The sequence below is a fragment of the Camelus bactrianus genome, chromosome 3, assembly GCF_048773025.1.
Source record: "Camelus bactrianus isolate YW-2024 breed Bactrian camel chromosome 3, ASM4877302v1, whole genome shotgun sequence".
NCBI lineage: Eukaryota > Metazoa > Chordata > Mammalia > Artiodactyla > Camelidae > Camelus > Camelus bactrianus.
In genome coordinates, this window is record NC_133541.1 from 4,002,653 (window position 1) to 4,023,261 (window position 20,609).

A 20,609-nucleotide genomic window follows, 5' to 3' on the forward strand; every position below is an offset into this window, starting at 1 on the left:
AGCGAGTTCCCTGGGAAATTTTGTTTTGAAGAGGAGTTGATGTGCAGTGTCGTGTTAGATTCAGGTGCGCAGCAGGCTGACTCGGTTACACGTACGTGCGCACACTCTTTCTCCTTCTCTTTCTTGTGATAGGTTATTGCAGGATGTTGGGTATCGTTTCCTGTGCTGCACAGTAGGAACTGGTTATTTTCCTTAAGTTTTATTTTTGATTCTAACTTCAAAAATGCATTTCTTCCTTTCAGGAGGGTAATTTCAAAAGAAAACAAAGGGACAAGAGCTAACTGAGTGAGTGGACTCGTGTTTTGAACTTTTGTGTGTGGGCAGCGATCTCAGACATCCCCCCAGATTTTGAATGCTGGTATTTGGGGGCTGTTGGGGTCTTTTTCTGTCTCCATTTCTGACTACAGACACATCCTATTTTAAGTAACCGTGTTGATATTTTAAGGATAAGCTCTTGATTTCATTCACTTAAATGTTGAGCTTCCGAATCCATTTTAAATTAATTCATTTATATTACACACACACACAAATACACACACACACACACACACACACATTTTCTTCTCAAATTGAAACCTCTATTCCGCAGAGGCAAGCACACCCAGAATACGGCATCCATCATCTGCGGGCAGAACTGATGGATCCAGGTGGGAGGGGTTGAAGGATGACGCTCCCTCTCATTTGGAGAACGTGGTCCATCCCCGCAGCCCAGACTGATGGAGAACACCGCGTCGCCATTCCTGCTCCCACTCCACTTTTCTTTCTTTATTTTTACCCTCCCTCCTTACCCCCTTAAAACAGTGATGGGTAAGTAAAAAGAGCAGGTCTTAATTAAATGTAAATCAGTGTAAGGAACAGCTTTTGTGCATGGAGTTTAATGTAAGGATAAGATCTAACAAAGAGGGGCAGGCTCTCTCCCCACAGTTGTGATGGAGGAGGAGGCTGGCAGGCCCTGAGACGCCCCTGGACAGTCCTTGCATCACTTCTGCCTCCCCGAAGGCGCACTGACATTGCAAGTAACTCCGAGCCCCAGACTTGCAGGGACTTCACGCACCAGTGGCTTCTTTTTTGTTCGTATCACGTGTCCACCAGGGAGGACACAGGACCTCTGCTCACCCCCCAGTGAAGGTTCCCAGGCTGATGAAGCTTCTTCTCAACATGTGAATCGTGCACCAGCCCTTAATTTGTGCTCTAGGGAATGACACCTGTCCCTCTGCTCACAGTTCACCCTCCACAAGACACATCGCCACACCCAGCCTCAAGTGAGAAAGCAAGACCCACACCAGGTTCCCAGAAGTAGAGGCTGGGGATGTGAGAGCAAACCTAGGGGCCACAACAAACATGACCATTCTGGGCCCCAGGGCCAAAGCTGGGAATACCAAGCTACTCAGGACACCCTATTCCCTTCACCAAAAGGCTGGGTGCCCCAATGTCCTTAGTGTCTCGCAAGGCCATTGACCCAGTTCTGCCACTGCAACATGTGGGAGCTCTGCTGGGGGACTCCTGAGAATGACCACTCTTTCAGGTGTAAGTAAGCCTCTTTCCTCTGCCTGCCTTTCTCGCTACATGAATGTGTATGTCTGAGGATGTGATGCTTGGTGCTGTGGCAGCCATATCGAAGCCATGAGGCAACACCAACAAGCTGTGGATGGTAGAGCAGAAAAAACAGAGAGCCTTGGCATCGATGAAACCATGGAGCCACTGCATCAAACTCTGAACTGCACGTCTCCAGGCTCCTTATGTGGGACGACAGAGTGACTTTTCTGCTTAAGTCAGGACCAGTGACATATTTCGTTGTGTGTAGCTGAATGAATCCAAACTGATTCAATCATACTTCTGCAAATAACTAGACAGAAGGTGGACTATCACGAACATCACAATAGAGATCTAGTAATCAGTGAGGGGATGTGAAGGGGGATTAATTGCACTGGAGCTGCTGGGGAGATATTCTTGAGAAGTAAAGATGCTACAAACTGGTAGGAACCTGGCACAAGGAGACTGTCTGCAGCATCCCAGCATGCGGGGTCGGGGCAGGGGATAACGCCCTCTCTTCTCACCTTTCATTTGCTCATCACCGACTGGGCACCAGACTCTGCGCTGGGTCCTGGGTGGGGGTGGGGCACTGGTCAAGGTAGGTTATTTGCTGCCAGTGCTGTCACCCTCCAGCTGGGAGGCTGCTTGGACAGAAGCTCAGAGAGGTCAGCGTCTTTGGGCCACACGTGGCAGAGCCTTCCGGACAGCAGGACCACACGAGCAGAGGCAGGGCTGAGAGAGGGAGGGGGCGTTACCAGCAGGACCCCTGGGTGCATCCGAGGCTGTGCCTCGTGGCAGCTAGCGGGGAACTGAAGTCCAGACCTGCTGCATGTACCGAATCCACCCCTGCTCACGCCCTTTCAGTTTGGGTTTGCGCCGCCCCGGGCACGGGCTCCAGCTTTGGTCTAGCTCAGCCTACAGCCCCGACTTAATAGGAAGCTGAAAGCAGCTCAGGGGCGCCGCAGCATTCCCGGGTGAGACGCAGCTCTGCGAACTCGGAGTGTAGCTAACTGTGGAAAAGTTCAGCAGCCCATACCGGGCAACAGCCATTGAAGGAGCTTTCAAAGGGCCCCACCTCCCTCTCGTGTCCTGAATGAGGGTCGCTTTAATTAAGTGACATTAAAATCCGGCAGCTTTAGCCTCTTGGATTTGATCAGCTGTAATTCAGACAGCTTCGGTGCCAGCTCTCAAAGTGCGTCTTTTCAGTTCACCAGCCCGAGCGCTTGCACGCCTAGGGTGACGTGCAAGGTAAAAGCGCGTTGCTTCTCAGCTTGGAGAGGAAAGAGGAAATGGGTGAAACTCCATAAAATCACAGCAGGCATGAGAAGAGTTAAAAGAAAGTGTCCTCTGAGTCCTCAGTATGACTGGAATGTTCAGGAAAACCAGAGGGAGTCCTGGCTCCGCCGGGAAGTGACAGAAGCGAATAAACCCCAGACGCCTGGGCTCAGCCCCGCTGCCCTCTGGTCCGGGGCTGGGGCCCTGGGCATCGTTCTAAGGCATTTGTGAGACTGCCCGCCCATCATTGGGCAGAGGCCTGGGGGCTGTAAGGAGTCGCCTCCCCTCAGATGCCCAGGCTGTGGTCTCCACGGTTATGTCAGAACTTCCTGTCCACGTGGCCCAGTCACGGGGAGTCTGTGCAAGATCCCCAGCACCAGAGCAAGAAGAGCCAGAGCTAGGCCTTGCCGTGGGTTAAACAGTGGTCCTAACGCCCAGAACCTGGGGACGAGACCTCATTTGGAAAAATGGTCTTTGCAGATGGGATTAACTCAAAGATGCTGATAAGAAGAGATCACTCTGGATTATCTGGATGGCCCCTAAATCCAGTGACAAGTGTCCTGATGAGAAGCAGAAGAGAGACACAGACGCAGAGGAGGCCACGTGAAGATGAGGCTGAGGGCAGAGTGATGGAGTCTGGAGGCCCGGAGATGCCTGGACCCCCAGAAGCAGGAGGGGTTCTGGAGGCAGCAAGGCCCCACGATGTTGAGGGCGGACTTCTGGCCCCCAGACTCTGAGAGAACCAAGGTCTATTGCTTTAGGTCACCCAGCGCCTTGTCAGGGCCCCTGGGGCCCCCACCCGAGCCCCACGCACCTGAGGCCCCGCCAGCCCGGCTGAGCAGAGGCACCTGCCGAGTTTCTCTCTGGGCGCTGCCTCCCCGCTGCTGTGGCAAAGGTGGACCGTGAAGGGATGGGGTCCCCGCCAGGCCCCTCGGCTCCAGACACCCCTCCTCCCCAGGCCTCTGACACCGGCAGAGCTGGGACGAGGCACGGACCACCTCGCTGCGTGACTGCCGCAGGCGGGCCCCAGAAGGCCGGCTCTTGCCCCAGGACATTCGGGACCTCGAAGACCCTAAAGAGCTTGGAGCTTCCGGGGCTTCCAGACCCTGAGCCCCCGGCCGACTCCAGGCCTTCACTCCAGAATCTCTGCGCAGCAACACTCTCTCGATCTGCTATGAAACCTACTTCAGAAAAAACTTCCCGTGCCCTTGGCATCTCACGCAGAAAACTCGGGCCAAAACCCACAGTGGTAAGTCACCCAGGTGTTACGTTTTCAGCAAGGCCATTTAGAACATCATTCCACCGGATTGTCGGGTTCCCTGAAGCCGCCGGCATGTAGTTCCAGTGACCCCCCGAGTCCGAGGCTTCCGTCTGCATGTCTCACACAGGCAGGACATGCTCCACGGGGTCCTGATTTACCGACCTCACGGCCGGGGAAGCCGCCCCTTGGACGCGGCCGGGACCCTCCTCACTCTTGTCATCTTAGTCCAAACTCCAAACTCGCAGCGAACGGGAGAGCTCTGAACAGGAACCAGCTCACCTTTCTGCTTTGTGGTTTATTGATGACACTTCATGAATAGAGAAAATAAAAATATGAAGTGATTAGGTATTCTGAGAGAAGACGTCCAGAATATTCCATGAATCCCCAAAGAAGTTTCCAGGGGACAATGTAACAACTACAAAGAAATTAAAGAAATAGACATTTCATTTTCTTCAGGGCCTTCTTGCTAAGTCGGCCAGGAAGCCCTGTAGTGTAACTGCATTTTCTAAAGTCAATTGCACTGATGTAAAGTTGTTTTGCCCCAAAACTGATCCTTTAAAGGTGTGGCTACGGGTGATTAAGGCAATTATTAAGGTCATTAATTCTACCCCCCACCTCCCCACCTGCGCTGGTCACTCCGCAGGTGAAGGGACAAACACAGCAGGGGACACCTGTTCTAAAAACAAAAGTAGAATTTCCCTTGAATGACTTTTGTGAATTTATCATCAAGATACACCCCTCAGCCACAGATGCCCAAGTCATTTTACGAGAGAAAAGCAGGCCTGCCCCTTTGAGCATGAACACATGGGCAGAAGGGGCTAGAACAGCTCTGAAAACCGAAATGAAGAAACACTGGGGCTGCGGTGACACACAGACGCCACCACTCACATTCCGATGACAGCCCAGCCAAGGCCTGGGCAGGGCTTGGACGTCTGAGTCCGACTTTACAGTGCATGGCGCACGTCTGTGGTGAAAAGTAGTAACAGTAATAAATAAATAATAAATTATTTTCTAAAATAATGTGTGGGTGACCGACCCACCTTAAAAGGTGAGTTAGGAAGGCTTTCTGTGCAGCCAGGCCCCCGAAGCACCTGCCATGGGGGGATGCAGAGCCGGCCGCAGGGATGCAGTGGGGCTCCCATCTCACCAGGGCCCCGGCCTCCACAAAAGGGGTCCCTGCACCCCGGGGACTCATCCCCCAGCTCTCAGGCGGGCTTCCCATCACAACCATAGAGAAGGTGGGGTGTTGTCCTCAACGGAAGCCTAACCAAATGTCACACGCATCCAAGTGGAGACGCCCTCGCCGGGGCAGGAAGGCAAGATGCTCAGGCAGGATGGCTCGGCGACCCCACATGGGCTGCTGGCTGATCCGACCCCAGCCAGACGCCCTTGCACTGGGAGCTGATTCAGCGAGCCAGCACACTCACGCCCCGGCGTCCTGAGCGGCAGGTTTTGACACGTGGTGAGGTGCTACGTGCTGACACAAAAAAAATGGGGAAGACGTCCTTAAGGGGAAGTTGACCTGCAGACATTGGCCAACTGTGCCTGCATCGCTTGTGCAAAGACACACACGAAGCTACGCACACGCACGTACACGGGTGTGCACGTATCCATCTGTGAGTGTGCAGAGCAACGTATCTGAGCACACGGGGGGGGGCAGAAAGAATCACCACAGGAAGGGGTAGCCAACACCTTTGGGAATGGAACAGGGATTGACAGGGGAGGGGCGGTGGGGTTGCCCGGGGATATTTTTATTTTACGGGAAAACTGTAATGACAAGAGTATATGTACGTGTTGTTCCCTCCGTTAAAAACAAAAACAAGATGCATGATGTGATGTGATGTGTCATCCTGGGCTGCCTGCAGGGGGTGTGAGTCCTCCCTAGAGATGCAGGGGAGGGGCTGGAGGGGGGTGTCCCGGGACTGACGGTGACCCCCGGGCCACGCGCATCAGCCTGGGAAGGGAAGTGACTCTCAGGAAATGACACCGGGGAGCATGGGGTCTGGGAAGCTCCTGTGAGGACAGGGAAATGAAGGGCTCCCCTGGGGCAGATGGGGATGGGCCAGGGCGGTGGACAGATTACACCTCGCCCAGCGTGCTGGACTCTGCTCTCTAGGACACGGGGAAACCTGGACACCTGTTAACTCGGTGAGAGTAACTTGGCCAGTATGCGGTGCGGAAAGGTTGCCCCTGAAGCAGAATGGAAGATGTGTTAAAACGAAGCCAGACTGAAGGCAGGGAGGTCATTCAGGAAACCGCGGCAGTGACCTAGTCTGTTGAAGATGTCAACTGAAGTAAAAGAAGGCTAACAAGTAGGGTGACCATGTAACTTGTCCAACTTGGGGCACTCCAGGAAATGAAATGTGGGCCCAGAGAGACACTGCGGTTGTCCCAGGCACACTGGAGTGAATGGGCCCCTCATTCAGAGGGCGTGAGGGGGACAGAAGCTTTGAAGAGACATCCGTGAAGTCCCACGTTGCCAGTCTGTCCACGAGGGCAGGACAGCAGCCACCTCTCCTGTTCTCCGTTCTCCCTTTCCTTCAGTATCTCCAAGGTCACATCCAGGAATACGATGGGCGCTCAACCACTCACCACTGAATAAATGGATGGTGAACAGGACAGAATTGAAGACAGACATATGAAGAAGGCGTCAGGCTGGCGGCCAAGATTCTGGCCACTTCCTGCAGGACCGTCCCCTTTGCTAGGATCACAGAGCCACGAAGAGGAGAGGTCCATCGGCAGGTTGTCAGGTGAAGATGCGTCCAGTGCAGTGGACTGTTTGAGTCTGTAGCTCTTGGCTGAGATTCGGATGAAAAACACAGATTTGGGAGCCCACAGGTCAGAGCCCAGAGTGTGAGTGACGTTTTCCAGTTGGGGGGGGGCAGACTAAAATAAGGGGTAGAACAGAGCTCACGAGGGCCCTGGGGTTCGCAGGTGGGGAAAAGAAGAGATTAAGGGCAAGGCAGACGGAGAAGGAGAAAGCTGAGAAACAAGGAAATTGGGGGGGAGGTGGTGCCAGTGACAGTGGGTGTCGGGGCCAGGAGTCAAAGTCAGATTTTCAGGTCTGCAGTAAAGTTCAGGGAAGTTCCTTGCGGCTGAAGGATCAAACTATGGGTCTAAGACCCTTTCATGACTTGTGCTTTTCATAAAATGTGTTTTTTCAGCCAAATCCAAATCAAATTTATTTAAAACTCAAATGTTGGACCCGAATCCATACGTAGTGAATCAGGAGATTTCTAGGCAAGAACCGTTCATTTTAACATGCTTTCCAAGGAATTCTGAAGCTTCAGAAGTTCAGGATAACATATGGACTTCCTGACTGGATTCTGAGGAGCCAGGAGTGAAAGATGAGCTTGGAAAGGAGACGAGCCTGGGCTCAGACTGGGCTGGAAAGTGGAAGCCAGAGGAGCGATAAATCCAGACAAAGGCCGCATCTAACATTTCAGCAGGAACGCTCCCTCTCTTCCAAAGGAAGCACTCAATTGCCTTAAAATAGCCTTTCTGGGCAAGAGAAGAGACCCACCGCTGCGCAGCTCCATCCAGGCTCAGGGACTGTGTTCCTACCTGAAGGCTGACATATGAGGTGCTCAGGAGATGGACCCACCTACTCGGCGATCGAGGGACCTGAGGGTATCCCAGCAGGGGAAGGAAGTGAATGTGACCGCTGGTAAATGACCCCGTGCACCACGGAAGGATACAAAGATGACGACCCAAGAGGCCATCTGTGAGCTGGGCTCGGGGTGGGATGAGACTAGATCGGAAAGACCCTTTGGAGGCAGAAGTGACGGGTCTTAGTCAGTGGAGGTATATGGCCACAGAAAGGCCGAGCTAAAAATAAGCATCCCTGTGGATGATAGTCGGGTATCGGAGGAAGAAACAGGTTTGGAGGCGGACAGACTGATGGCTGGGAGGGAGGGACTACCGGATGATTCTTCCGGGCAGAAAATTCAGTGTTGATCTTAATAAGGCTCTGGGAGACCCGCAGGTTTGTTCTTCAGGTGGGAGACACTAAGGCTCGGAGAGGTGGTTTCTCCTCGGATCGCTTGGCTTGATGAAAAAAGGAAACCAATAATTCAAGGGGCAGGGAAGAATTTGCAGGAAGTCAACACAATCACACTTTTGAAGCAAACATATGTCATGGCAGGGCTGCTGTGTTCCAGCCCCGCGCGGAAAGAGCCTTGAGAAGCAGGAGCTTCCATCCTTGTGCGACGAGGGGACCTCCACGTGTGGCCGGGCAGATTTACACACACACAGCGCCCCACAAAGGCACATCTCTTCTGATAAGACTAACCTTCCTCGGGGGAAGAGTGTTAACACGAGGGTTTTAATGGAGCTTCTTCTAGTTAACTTCGCACCCAACCTGGTTGTTACACCGCGATATAATTAAGTGAGGTGCGAGCTCCCCAGAAATTACCTATGGACTTGACGAGCCTGTGGACTACCCAGCTGTTAACAAGCTTGCAGCGGCAGCTTTTTCCCCTCCTTCCTCCCTCCAGATAAAGCCAAGTCAACCACTGGAAGCAGGACAGGGCTTATCCCCAGTGAGGACGCCACGGGTGCTGATAAGGTATTAATTGACACTGAGCTTCTCCATGGCTGATGGGAATCAATGATCTGTTTTGCACACACGTGCGCATTACGGCGTTAGCAAGGGAAGCGTGTGGACAGAAGCCCAGCGCTCCTGTCCTGTGATCCCGCGCAGCTCCACCCCCACGTGGCCGTAGGGAGCTTTGTGCCGCAACACACGGAAGGGTGGCTACCTGCTTGACGGCTGCTGACTTCCTCTTCCCTCATGATGCAGCTGTTAACTCGGTCTTTGGGTAACAGCCAACATTTTGATGCTGGGGGAGGCTTGCAAGGAAATGACTGTCGTCTGTGTTAGTCATGATAATAACGGTATTTGCCTTTATCTGACAGCGTTATTTTTCCCATACATCGGTGTCGTTCCAGATTTGTTTAATTTAACACTTTATACATCGTAAAGAATCAACTAAATACTTAAATACCGTGTCATAAAAGACACGACTGCACCTTCCTGACGTGGGGAGAACCCCGCGGAGTCTGACCAGGGTGAGGAGGTGGGTCAGCGAGCCGTGGTTCGCAAACAGTCAGCGGCTCCCCGGAAGACAAGCGAGTCAGGATCCTGAAAACCGGGCAAGTCAGCGATTCTTCAGCTTCACAAGAAGGCGCAGAACCCTGTGTTCAGGCCAAACGTACCTGGAAACTCAAGCTGCAAAACCGGGAGGCAGAGCTGTCCTGTCTGGAGGACAAGGGGGAAGCCCCCAGGCTGTCCCAGGCCCGCCTCCTCTTACCTGCCCCGGGTGTGCCTGAGCGGACTGCCCGGGACAGCCAGGGGGGTGGGGACCAGCCTCCTCACCCACCCACAGGAGCACCGAGGACAGAGCGGTCCGGGCACAGGGGCCGCGGACCCGGCTCGCCCTTCCCTCCCTGGGACACCCAGGCACCCGGGCTGAGATGTTCCCAGCCCTGCAGCTTGGACCCACACAGCCTCCTGATGCTCCTCTGACGCAGCTAGTGGTGTCCTGCACGCCCGCCCAACACCTGCTGTATCTCCTCGTGGCCCAGAATAGAGCCCAAACAGCCCCTGTGCTCCGGAAGCTCGCTCTGGTTTGGCCTCGGGCTCCCGCTGCCTCCTGGCCAGCGCCAGCTGCAGCCTGGCCGACCTGCTTGCGGCCTCCGAGCCCGCGGACGTGGGGACACCCTCTGCTCACACGCTGCCCATCCCACCCAAGTCCCCTCCAAGCCCTGCTGCAGGTGGCAGGTCGCTGCACCCTGTCCTCACCGACACAGCGAATCTCTTCCTCTTCTGATTCCTCGGGTCTGAGTCCCTGGGGCATCAGTTCAGGTCTGGTCTGGGGCAGAAACTACGGAGTGATGTGGCCAGTGAATGGTTCATAGGACCAGTTCTTGATTAGGCATTGTTGTGGGTTGAATCCTGTCCCTTCGCAATTCACAGGTTGAATTCCTAGCCCCCACTGCCTCAGAATGTGACCTTCTCTGGAAGTGGGGTCCTTGCTGATGTGATTAGCTCAAAAGAGGTCACACTGGAGTAGTAGGCCAGGCCCTAATCCGATGTGACTGGTGTCCTTGTGAAGAAGGGGACATGTGGACCCGTGCAAGCACAGGGACGACGTCATGTGAGATGAAGACAGAGATGGGGGTGAGGCGCCAGCAAGCCGAGGAACCCCGAAGATGACCGGGAACCCCCAGAAGGGGAGACAGAGGCCCAGAGGGGACCCTCCCTCACAACCCCAGCGGGAGCCCGCCCTGCCCACACCGCGATCTCGGACTTCTAACCTCCAGGCTGCGAGAGGACACATTTAAGCTGCCCCGACTGGACACTTTGCTGCAGTCGCCCTGGTAAACACAGTGTGTAGAGTTTTCCAAGTAGTTAATTGAAAAGTCGAAAGGAGAACAGAAGACGGCTCAGACGCAGGAGCGGGAAGCAGCTGCTGCCCCAGGGCCAGGAAACAGGAGAAAGAGGGCAGACCTTGTAGACAGCGTGCGGAGCTGGAGCCCCGACCTCTGAGGCCAGAACGCTGCTCGCTGGCTCTGGCTCCCTAGGGAACACGGTGGACAGGCTCTGTGGGCGCCGGAAACCCGCAGATGGACTCAGCTGTGCTCCCAGGAGGAAGGGCTGCTCCCGGGGTGGAGTGCTCCTGCCGGGAGGATGCTGAGCATCAGGGAAGTGATCCAGTCGGCTCCTCCCATCCTGCAGCCTCTAACGGAGAGAAACTGGCAACGCAGAAGCGGGGTTCGCAGGTCTCAGCATCGCAGCATCGCAGCATCTCAGGATAAAGGTAGAAGGGGCGTGAGAAGCTCAAAGCTAAAGAACTAGCACGTCCCTCCTTGCACGTACTTCTGCCTCATGGAGTGATGAGGTGTCTGTGTGTGCTTCACTGAACTGTCTAACTTACCTTAGACACCTCCATGTTTCAACCACTGTCTTGCTTTGCTTAGCATCCCCCACGGCACACGACACTGGTCATTTCTTAAAGCGGTTCCTCCACAAGTGTCTGTTATAGGAATAAATGAAAAAAGAGGTAACAGGGAAAAGGAGTCAGGAGCTTCTAATAGCTGCTTTCAGGGGTAGGGTGGATTGCAGGATCAGCTGGATCCAGGAGCACTGGGGGCAGGGGGCTCACACAGGGTTGGAGAGGAGAGGGTGGGAAGGGGGCTAAATCATGGGATGCACAAGTTGGCCCTTGTCACACTGTGGAGCTGGGTGCCAAGGTTCTAATCCTGGATTTATTACACACTTGCTAAGTGACCTTAGACAAACCACTTCACTCAACCCTAGAGATAATGTCACACAGTCTTCAGCTTGTAAAATGATCACGGGGCCCTTCCGCACCTTGCCACCGCGGCGATAACGCGCCTGCAGGCAGTGCGGTGCGGCCGCTGAGGAAAGGCAGAATCCGGCGCAAATTTCCCATTTCTCCTGCAATTCCCTGACCACGGACTTATGTGCACACACCGGCCCTCCCCCTCGGGACGTGGGTAGATTCCAGGCAGGGGCCGAGGTACTACTGTCTTTTCCTTTTTCGTGAAACCTGGGAAACAGAGTTTAACTGGCACCTTTGAAATTTTCCTGCGTTAAATGACATGGAGAGTGCGGGGCAGCGTCCGTGGTGTGGGGCCTCCGGGGCCAGAGCCATCAGCTGCCGGCCTGGGAGGAACCGGGACAGAGTGGGAGTCATCTGGGGCTCCGGATAAAACTCATTTTCTCTGACACGCTTGCTTCCAAACTAAGGCCCTTCTTGCCCAGGGAGTTTACTAACCGCGCAGACTTGCCGGTCCTCTTAGACCTGAACAAACAGGGCGGCCGAACCTAACCTTTGAGAGCGGCCAGCGCTGAAGAGGGTCCATGCTGAGAACACAGCGCCTGCTGGACAGCCCACCGTTTCGTTCTGGTTTTAATGAAGGTGCCCGTGTTTTCTACAAACTTAAAGAGGCGGAAATGCTAGAGCTTCTTCTAAGATCTTCTGCCCCAAACTAAAGGATGTACTGCAGGCCCTGAAATGACTGTAACTCCAGCTAACAGACCCTGGTGCTGTTTGGAGTGGGACGCGGTAGGTGGCCACGGAAGGTGTTCTGGGCTGAACTGTGCCCCCCAAAATGTGCATGTTGAAGGCCTAACCTCAGGCACCTGAGTGTGACTATTTGGAGACGGGCTTTTAAAGATGTGGTTCTGTTAAAACGAGCTCATTAAGGTCAGTGCTAATCCAATCTGACTGCTGCTTCTACAGGAGAGCAGTCTGGACACACAGAGGACCCCAGGAATACACCGGCTCAGAGAAAAGGCCAGGTGAGGACACGAGAAAGGAGGCCCTGTGCAGCCCAGGCAGGGAGAAACCAGCCCTGCCCACACCTGGTCTCCACCTTTCAGCCCCAGAACTGGGGGAAAATGCATTTCCCTTGTTGAAACCACTCAGTCGATGGTATTTTGTTACTGCAGCCAGAGCCGCCTCAGACAGACGGCAGAGCTCTGGAGGCCTCTTCTAAACTTGGTTCTGCCCTCCGCTGCAACTGAGAAGCAGCAGTCATTGACCAAGAGGGTGTTAATCCTTCTTTCCTCCAAAGAGTGATTGGAAAGGACGCTCCTCCCACCCCAGCGCCTCAGCCAGGCTCCCGTCCAGAGTGTGGACCTGGCCGAGGAGCGTCGGGTCAATGCACTGACGGTTCCCCGAGAAAATGTAATATTCCCCGTGCCGGAGATTAAGGGCACCTATCTCTGTCCATTCACATCCATCCGAGGTCGAATTAGGAGCTGTGATTAGCCTGTCAGTCACTGAGCTTTCTGCGGAGAGTGGACCGCAGGCCGGGTGGGTTTCTGTGGAGGAGGGGGGAGCCCCAGACCCTGAGCAGGTGGCGTGGAAGGAGTGTCTCAGCAGCCGCCATCAGCGGGACAGCAAAGGAAGGGCCCCCAGACACAGACAGAGGGCAGGCAAGGGAAGCCTCCAGGCCCGGGGCTCTGCTCAGCGCGGCCGCCTCCTTGGCCGTGGGTACGTCATGTTCTCTGGTCAAAGAACCCTCTGGAAGTGTGTCTGGGGAAGAAGGCAGCCCCTCCTCCTCTCCTTCCTTCTCTCTGAACATCATTCAACACACACTCAACACCCCAAAGGTGGCGTCAGTCTGGAGGCCTGAGGGACCCTGTGCCGTCTGTCTTGCACGAAGCTGGTGGAGCTTCGGTCCAACACCCGTGACCCTGGAGCAGCTCTGGGGACAGCTGTGGGTGACCTTAAAGTGAGAAGTGGCACCTGAGCAAAAGCAGACTCGGGACCCCTAGGTGTGGGCATGCTTCGCTTCTCCCGTAGACCATCCCATACCCCCAGCTTTGCTCTTCTGTGGGCATGGGCCTGGAAGATGCTGGTGGACTCTGTGCATCTTCAGAACATCTGATAAACTGTCAGCACCCGAGCCCCCAAAGTGTCCTCTGTGGGCGTTTTTGTTGAATGGATGTCCCTTAAATGAGCAGATTTTAACCTGTCACCAGTGACGTCCAGTCCACACGCTGTGCGTGAAAGATGGAGCCTTCTACCTCCGATGCTGTGTGGGCTGATTTTTGTCAACTGGTATTTTAAAAAGGTATTTCGAGTGGTAGGCTTTATCTTTAATAATATAAGCGATTGAGGGCTGAGAGGAAGGCAGAGGAGATAGGACACTGTTTGGTCTCCATTTCAAACATTTTGGGAAGCGCCCGACATAAATATGCCATTTAGTCTTCCCCTTCCTCCGTCCCTCACATATCGTTTCCTTTGAGGGTTTTACTAGCAAATCGTCTTTGGATTCGCTCAGATCTGAGAAAAGCATTATCGTTCCTGAGCTCTTATCTCGTGTCCTTTCTGGTTGTTATTGTCAGTTGCTGTTTGGAAGAGTATGTGCAGTAAATTCATAAATAAGTTTAAAAATGTGTACTCATGTCGATCTGCTCCTTAGGAAGGAAGGTGCTACTGTAATCATAATTTAATAAGAATAAGTTTATATTACAATTTAACCACTATCGGTTGTTAAAGCATCAATTTTAAAATGCACAGCTATGATAAAAATCAGGGGCCCTAAAAAAACAGAATAATTCTGGTCAAAGTGTTGTACTTTTCTTATAGGCCTATTCCTCCTTAGTTGAACACTATATTGATAATATTCAGTATTTATGTGATTATACTGTCCAAACCTGCAACTGGAGTAAATTATTTGATTAATGAACCATTAATGAAAATAACAGTGGAAATCAAAAAAGTGGATTTGATGTGTCCTTATTTCCTATTCTGTCTTTAGTGAGAGGGTGAAACATCCCCCCCGCCCAATCCCAGACATACGTTTCACTGCTGAAATTCCACGACGCAGGGATAGAAAATTCTGTCCATCATACAGGGCAGGGGAGGGAATGAAGCAGTCTGCGTCTGCAGCAACTTGACCACAGAAAACACAGCCATCGCGTTAGACTTCTAGCAGGTCACACTCCTCCCCGAGGACCCCAGCTATGAACTTGGCACAAATGGCACTGAGTATTGAGTCACCAGGAGACAAGTCATCTTCAGAACCCATCAGAAAAGATGGCAGGGCTTGGAATTATTTGCTCTTGCTTTTGTAAAACAAGAGGAACTGAAATCCTTCCCTCATTTAGGACTCAAGGGTTAAGATCGAAGTCTGGGCGATCATAACTTCCTTTCCTCTAAAGGCTGGTAACCTCAGAAAGCCTCCCTGCTGCTGGTGAGGGTGCCTCAGGGGCCCAGAGGAGCTGGGCTGGGGTTTCCCTGAAGGATGCACCACCTCACTGCAAATACTCATCATGCAGTGGGTCTTCTAATAGGCAGCTGTCATCTGGCACTAGGAAAAAAAATGCTACGGAAGGCAAAATGAAATAAGTTTAAAAACAGACTTATATGAGAAAACGTTAGAAGATATTAATTTCAAAAGGGGCATGTGCACCAAAGAGAACAAAACCTCTGCTGACAGGATGCTGCCTTCCCCACGTCTTCCCGCGATGCTCGCAGTCCGTGTGTGAGCACTGCAGTAACAGTCACATTCTCAAGGAGTTAAAATATAAAGCTTAATACATGACTGCTTTTAAACTGGAATGTCCTTATAACACAAGTTCTTATCAGAGGTCTGCACCGCACTTGGCAAACAAGACGTTCTACCTTTTAAGCAAATAATTCATTAGGTAATTAAATTCAAGTGAGATTATTCTAATTAAATACACACTGCTGTGGAATCATAATTTCTATGTGGTCTAGTTAAACATGAACAATCTCTTACTCCTAACCAAAAAAAAAAAAAAAAAGAAAGAAAAAGAAAAAAAAAGAGAAAAAGCTTTGAAAGAATCCCCTGGTGGCTGGAAGAATAGATTTACACGCACCGCACAGAGGTCATTTCAAGAAGAGAAACCAACACCCACGCGATCTGGGGCTGAGGAGGGGTTCTCCAGTCTGGGGATTCCGGAAGTTCGGGCTGCTTGCTCTGGGTTCTACTAAAAGGCTGGAACCCGGCAGGAAGGAAGTCGCAATGACCTTTCTTGGGAGCTTGGTGGTTGCGTGCGCGCGCGCACAGCCTGGACCCCCGGGCGCGAGCCTGGCGCGGCGTCTGCCCAGCGCCCACTAGGCCCTGCGCCCCGGGCGCTCGGGAGGGAGGCCAGTGCTGGCCCAAGGACCCCAGGACTCGAGTAAAATGAAAAGTCACTTTGTCCCCCACACCGTGCTCGGCCCGTTTCCCTCTAATGGCATTAGGAGCAGCGGCCACGGAGGGAGGCGCTGCGGGGGCGCAGGAGTCCCAGATGGCTTTGACCTGCGCCTCCGGGCTGCGCAGGGCTGGCGGTCGGCTGCGCGGCCGCCCGGCTTTCATCTGCTCGACACGCGCTCGCCCGCGTCCCAGAGCAGGCAGCGACACCTGTACTGCGAGAATTTACAGCGCCGTGCTCCGGGACGGCGCTGACTTGGGACGGGTGAAGTACAAACACAAACTAATTAAAAACTGCATAATGGCGCCCTACAGGAACACGGTGGAAAAACAAATAAATACAAGTTGCAGCTGGCGCGGCGATGGCACCTCTGCCCCCGAGCAACCGTCTGGTGACATCAAATTACAAACCTGAAAACCCTCGCACCGTTGCCGTTGATCATATTGGAGACAGAATGGAAATGATCTGGTTAATTAAGGGAAGGTTTATAAAATATTTACGTGTGTGCACAGGCATGTAATTCACTTCCTCCGACACTCGGGGACGGCGGCATCGCGGCACTCCAGACCAGGCCACTGTAGTCCATTTTTCTACCCTGGGGAACTCAGACCGGTTTTGGAGGCTCTGGGCGCCCGGGAGCGCACTTCGCGCCCCCGCCGCGCTCGGGTCCCAAGCGCCTAACCCATCCAGACACTCCTGCTTTGCCCCAAGTGCGAAGTGCGCATACTGCCCCAAGCATTTGACAGTCCTGCCTCTCGCTTCTGGGCGGCTTTCTCCCGGGGTTTTCCTGGAGTCCGTGGGTGTCTCCTCCGACAACCCCACTGGGTCCTTCCTGACAAGGCGCGCACGTCTCGCCGCGGGGTCTCCGCAATCCCGCGCGCTCAGAACGTTGCTTGGGTGATACTCTTGGAGGCAGCAGGGGTGTCCCTGGTCACCCGCATGAGGCCCGAGCTTGGAATGGCAGGAGCGCGCAGGCTGGGACCCAGGGATCTGGGCTGAGAGGGCCCGGTGATCACCGCCGCCGCCCGCCCGGCTCCTGGCCTGGCGCCCCTGTGCGTGCGGGTTACAGCTGGGCGCTCCCGCAAGGGTCTCCACCGCCTGGGACTGTTTGACACTCGTCTCGTTGTCGCCAAGCAGGGTGGCTTCCTAGATCCTGCTAGAGAAAGGTGCTAAGTCTTAATGAGTATTTAACAAGACTCATAAATCAGGGCGCGAGCCTGGGGGCGGGGAAGGAACTGGCTGGGGCGAGGGGTGGGGAGGGGTGGAGAGGGGGCCAGGGTCAGGCTGCCCCTCCTGGCCACAGAGCTTCCGCCCAGCGCTGTAGCCTTGCCATCTGCAAAGCAAATAATGCATTTTGAAAGGCAAACGAGGAGGCCAAAACCCAGCTCGCTGCATCCCGGAGTCAGGTGTGCGGAGCCAAACGCAGGTCCCCTTAAGGGCTCCAAGGATGGGCTGGTTCCCCAGGAGCTGCCTCCTCTTTTTCAGAGACCTAGGTCACCAAGGCTTCAAAATAAGCAGGAAATTATTTCAGAAGAAGTAAAATTGTAAATGAAGGTGATGTTCGGATTGTTTAATCTCATCCTGATATAAGTATGCAGGCGTGGGAGTAGGGAGGGCAGCTGGACACACCTTTACTGAGGAGCTGGGGAAAGACAAGGGACAAGATTCTTCTCAGATTGGCGGTAACAATTTCCTCCCCTTAGAAAATTAGTACCCCCACACCCATAATGAAAGTAGGCAAGCAAACTTCCATCAGCTTGGTTGGAAGGCCCATTGTTCACCTGCTCCCCCTCCCCAGCTCACTCCATGGCCTCAGGGCCTTCCCGCCCCCCCCACCCCCCCACCCCCTGGGCCCACAGGAGTCCCCGCCCTCCGGAGCGGAGTCCGCACATGGGCAACCTGCACACACACCAGTGCACCCAGAGGCCCTGTTCTAGCCAGGGCGTGCTGAGGGTCCGGGCTCTCCACCCAGGGGGTCCCTGGCAACTGCCCCTGTGGAAGCCCCATGTGGTCCTGCTTGAGATCAAGGCCAACTGTCACGGGCCCCTGAGAAGGGGTCGTTAGGGAACTCAGGGGCACTTAGACCAGGTGGAGCTCTGATTCAGCTGCGCAGCGACCCCTAGGTCTGGCTTTGCTCCTCTGAGTCCCTGCCTCTGGCTCAGTAAGGAGCCGGAGGCTACAAGGAGGGGTGTGCTCTGGCCAGCACAGCTTACTGACCAACGATCAGGCCTGCATGATCCATCCCCTTGTGAGGTGGAGACTGCGGCTCAGGGTCTGGGAAGCAGGTCTCTCCCCACTCTGGACCCAGAGAAGTGGGGCTGGGGGCCACTGGTTTTTGATGGTGGGGCACTTGAAATACACCCTTCCAGTGGTCTGAGGCCGGGGTAGGACCTTACTTGTCCTTTGTCTTGGCCCTCTGCCTCCCGGACCACCAGAGCAGTGGCCCCAGATGGCAGAAGGGCTAAGCTGGTGAGCTGGGGCTGCCTCTTTGGGGGAAGCTCCGGATCCCTTAAGCGGTAATTCAGGTCAGCCTTCAGGTTCCAGCACAGGGCCGCTCTCTTGGCCCAGGCCTTCCCCGGCCCTACTTAACCACTGGGTGCTAAAGGTGAGTAGAGGGCTAGTGGGCAGACCCCCCCCCCAAGCCTGGAGAAGTTCCTGATCCTTTTCGGCCCCTCCCCCTCTCCAACAGGCTAATTTGGAGGCAGTTTTCTTCCTTTTTGGGTCTTCATTGCTTCCTAGTCTTCCACATGCACGTTTTTAGGTAAAAGTCCAAGGAGAGAGAAGGGTAGAGGTGGGGGAGGGGTGGTTGCCAGGCTCCACTAGGATTCCAGCCCCTGGGCCTGGGCAGAGAACAGCCACAGTTGCCCTCAGGGACATTTCCAGGGTGGGTGGGGGGCAAGTTGACTGGCCTTCCTAGTGCCAGTTCCCCCATCACTGCCTTTACTCAGGTACAAAAACCAGTGGGCACTTCCGCTTGCCTCCCTGGTGTTTTCAGGAACCTACGATCATTTCATGACCAGAATGGAGCTGCTACAGACAGGACATGGTGGGCTGTGGCGGGAGAGATGGTGGGCTGCTGCTGGCAGGCTGTGGGAAGGTGATTCATCCATGTGCCTGAGTCTTGACCCTGAGCAGCTTCTCTGGGCTTACATTCCACCTGGCTCTCCAGGTCACACAAGAGGGCTTATCTCACTTGTATTTACCTGCCACCCTGAAATGTGACACTGGAGTTTGCTAAACAGGACAGTGGTGGGGCTGGCCCATTAGTTTGCTTTGGGTGTTGGGGAGAGGAGAGGGGGTTGGGGAGTGTGGGGTGGTGGGCTGGGGAGCCGGAGGAAGCTGCAGTTGGGGACTCCCCCAAGCAGCAGTCGCCCCCGCCCTGCCCCCACCAGAAGCTGTATAGGTGGGAAAGGCGCCCAGGCGAAATTGTAGGGGGTTTCTGGAGTGAGCAGAGGCAGGTGGGGAGGGGAGGGACAGCATGAACAGGGAGAAGAGCTGACTTTGAGCACAGAAAATAAAGCCTGATTACACAGCTGGTAATTAGTAATGACTATTATGGGCGTTCTCCTTGCTAATTATAGGCAGTGGCTCTGTGTCTGTCCTCAGGCCCCAAAACTGGGAAATGAGAGTCTTCCTGAACCCGCGGGAGTCCATGGCACAGCATGCTGGGTGCCTGTACTCCATTCTGTTGCCCCAAATGGGCCCAAACCGAGGCCAACACCCAAGTCCCTGGATGAGATGCCAACAGGGTCCGCGTTCCTGAACGGCCGCAGCAGGGGGTACTTTCCTGGCCCAGGCTGCCGCTTAGGAGATGGGGTGCAAAGTGGCCAAGGGAGCTCAGGCGGGTACGCTGGGCGCGTTCCCCACCGGGCCTCCAGGATCGAGCCAGCGAGTGCAGCTCAGAAGTGGCCTATCCAAGCTGTCCAGGGAGGCAAGGAGGACAGTGCACCCGGTCTAAGCCCTAGCCCCATCAGGTCCCAGGCGACCCGGAGCCATCCCTGAGCGCGTCTTGCCTGGCTGCGTCCCCTCTCTCTTCCGGAGGCGGAAGATAGAAACGGAGAGGGACGGAGAAGACGCCTGGTCCTGGTCCTGGGCCCGGTTGCGGCGCCGCCTCGGGCCGGCGCGCCCCGCACAAGTTTACTTCCTGCGTTTTCACACCTCCTGGACACACGAGGGGTGTCCAGGCCATGCTGGCTTCTCCCAGCTCCGGGGTCGGGGCAGACTGTTTCCCTCCCGCCGAAATGGTGTTTTCTCCGCAAAGAAAAGGTCCGCTCACTCACAAGAACCGACCATCAGCTTCCCCCAAGCCAGTGGCTTCCCTGCTGGGTTGCCCTTTTTCAAAGTTTTCACAACTGGAAAAGCCTGCAGCGCTCGGCCGCTTCCTGCTTCTCCAAGGGCAGCGAGGCCGGTCACTGCCAGGTGACCTGCTAATACCTAGTGGGGGCCAGGGGATGCCACGCCGGTTGAGTGGCACTTCTGCCAAAGATGTCCCGGGGAGGTAAAGGCAGCACCGACCTCGGAGGAGAGGCCGATCCCCGCCGGCTGTCACCGCTCTCCGCCGGGCCCCGTCTTCGCCACCCCAGCGGTGGAAGAGCAGGCGCCGAGGTGTTTTGGTGAGAGAGCAGACACACCTCGGCTGCGAAAAGGCACACTCCAGTGTCCGACAGCTGTAAACCGGCGTCGACAGGTTGTCAGACAGCTGCGGGGGCCGGTCGGGAAGGGGCCCGCGGCCGCCAGACCCGCACCCGCCGCCCGGCAGCTCGCGCGGCCACGGAGGGCGGAGGTGGCCCGGCCAGCGCGGGGCACCACGTGCTCGCCAGGAGGGGCGGGAGAGGCCGG

General features: G+C 54.8%; 1 long non-coding RNA gene across 5 annotated transcripts; it reads right to left on the minus strand.

The window, feature by feature from the left end:
- Positions 1-8,943: 8,943 nt before the first annotated feature.
- On the minus strand, positions 8,944-20,594 carry LOC123612920 (uncharacterized). 5 transcript variants are annotated; one of them, XR_012503545.1, is made up of 3 exons: positions 20,286-20,594; positions 9,873-16,926; positions 8,944-9,299 (listed from the first exon to the last, which is right to left on the minus strand). It is a non-coding gene; the product is annotated as an uncharacterized LOC123612920 (long non-coding RNA). The 5 variants fall into 5 exon arrangements; XR_012503544.1 differs by having other exon boundaries at positions 9,873-16,923; positions 20,286-20,593; XR_012503547.1 differs by lacking the exon at positions 20,286-20,594 and having other exon boundaries at positions 9,873-11,106; positions 15,453-17,589.
- Positions 20,595-20,609: the final 15 nt, after the last annotated feature.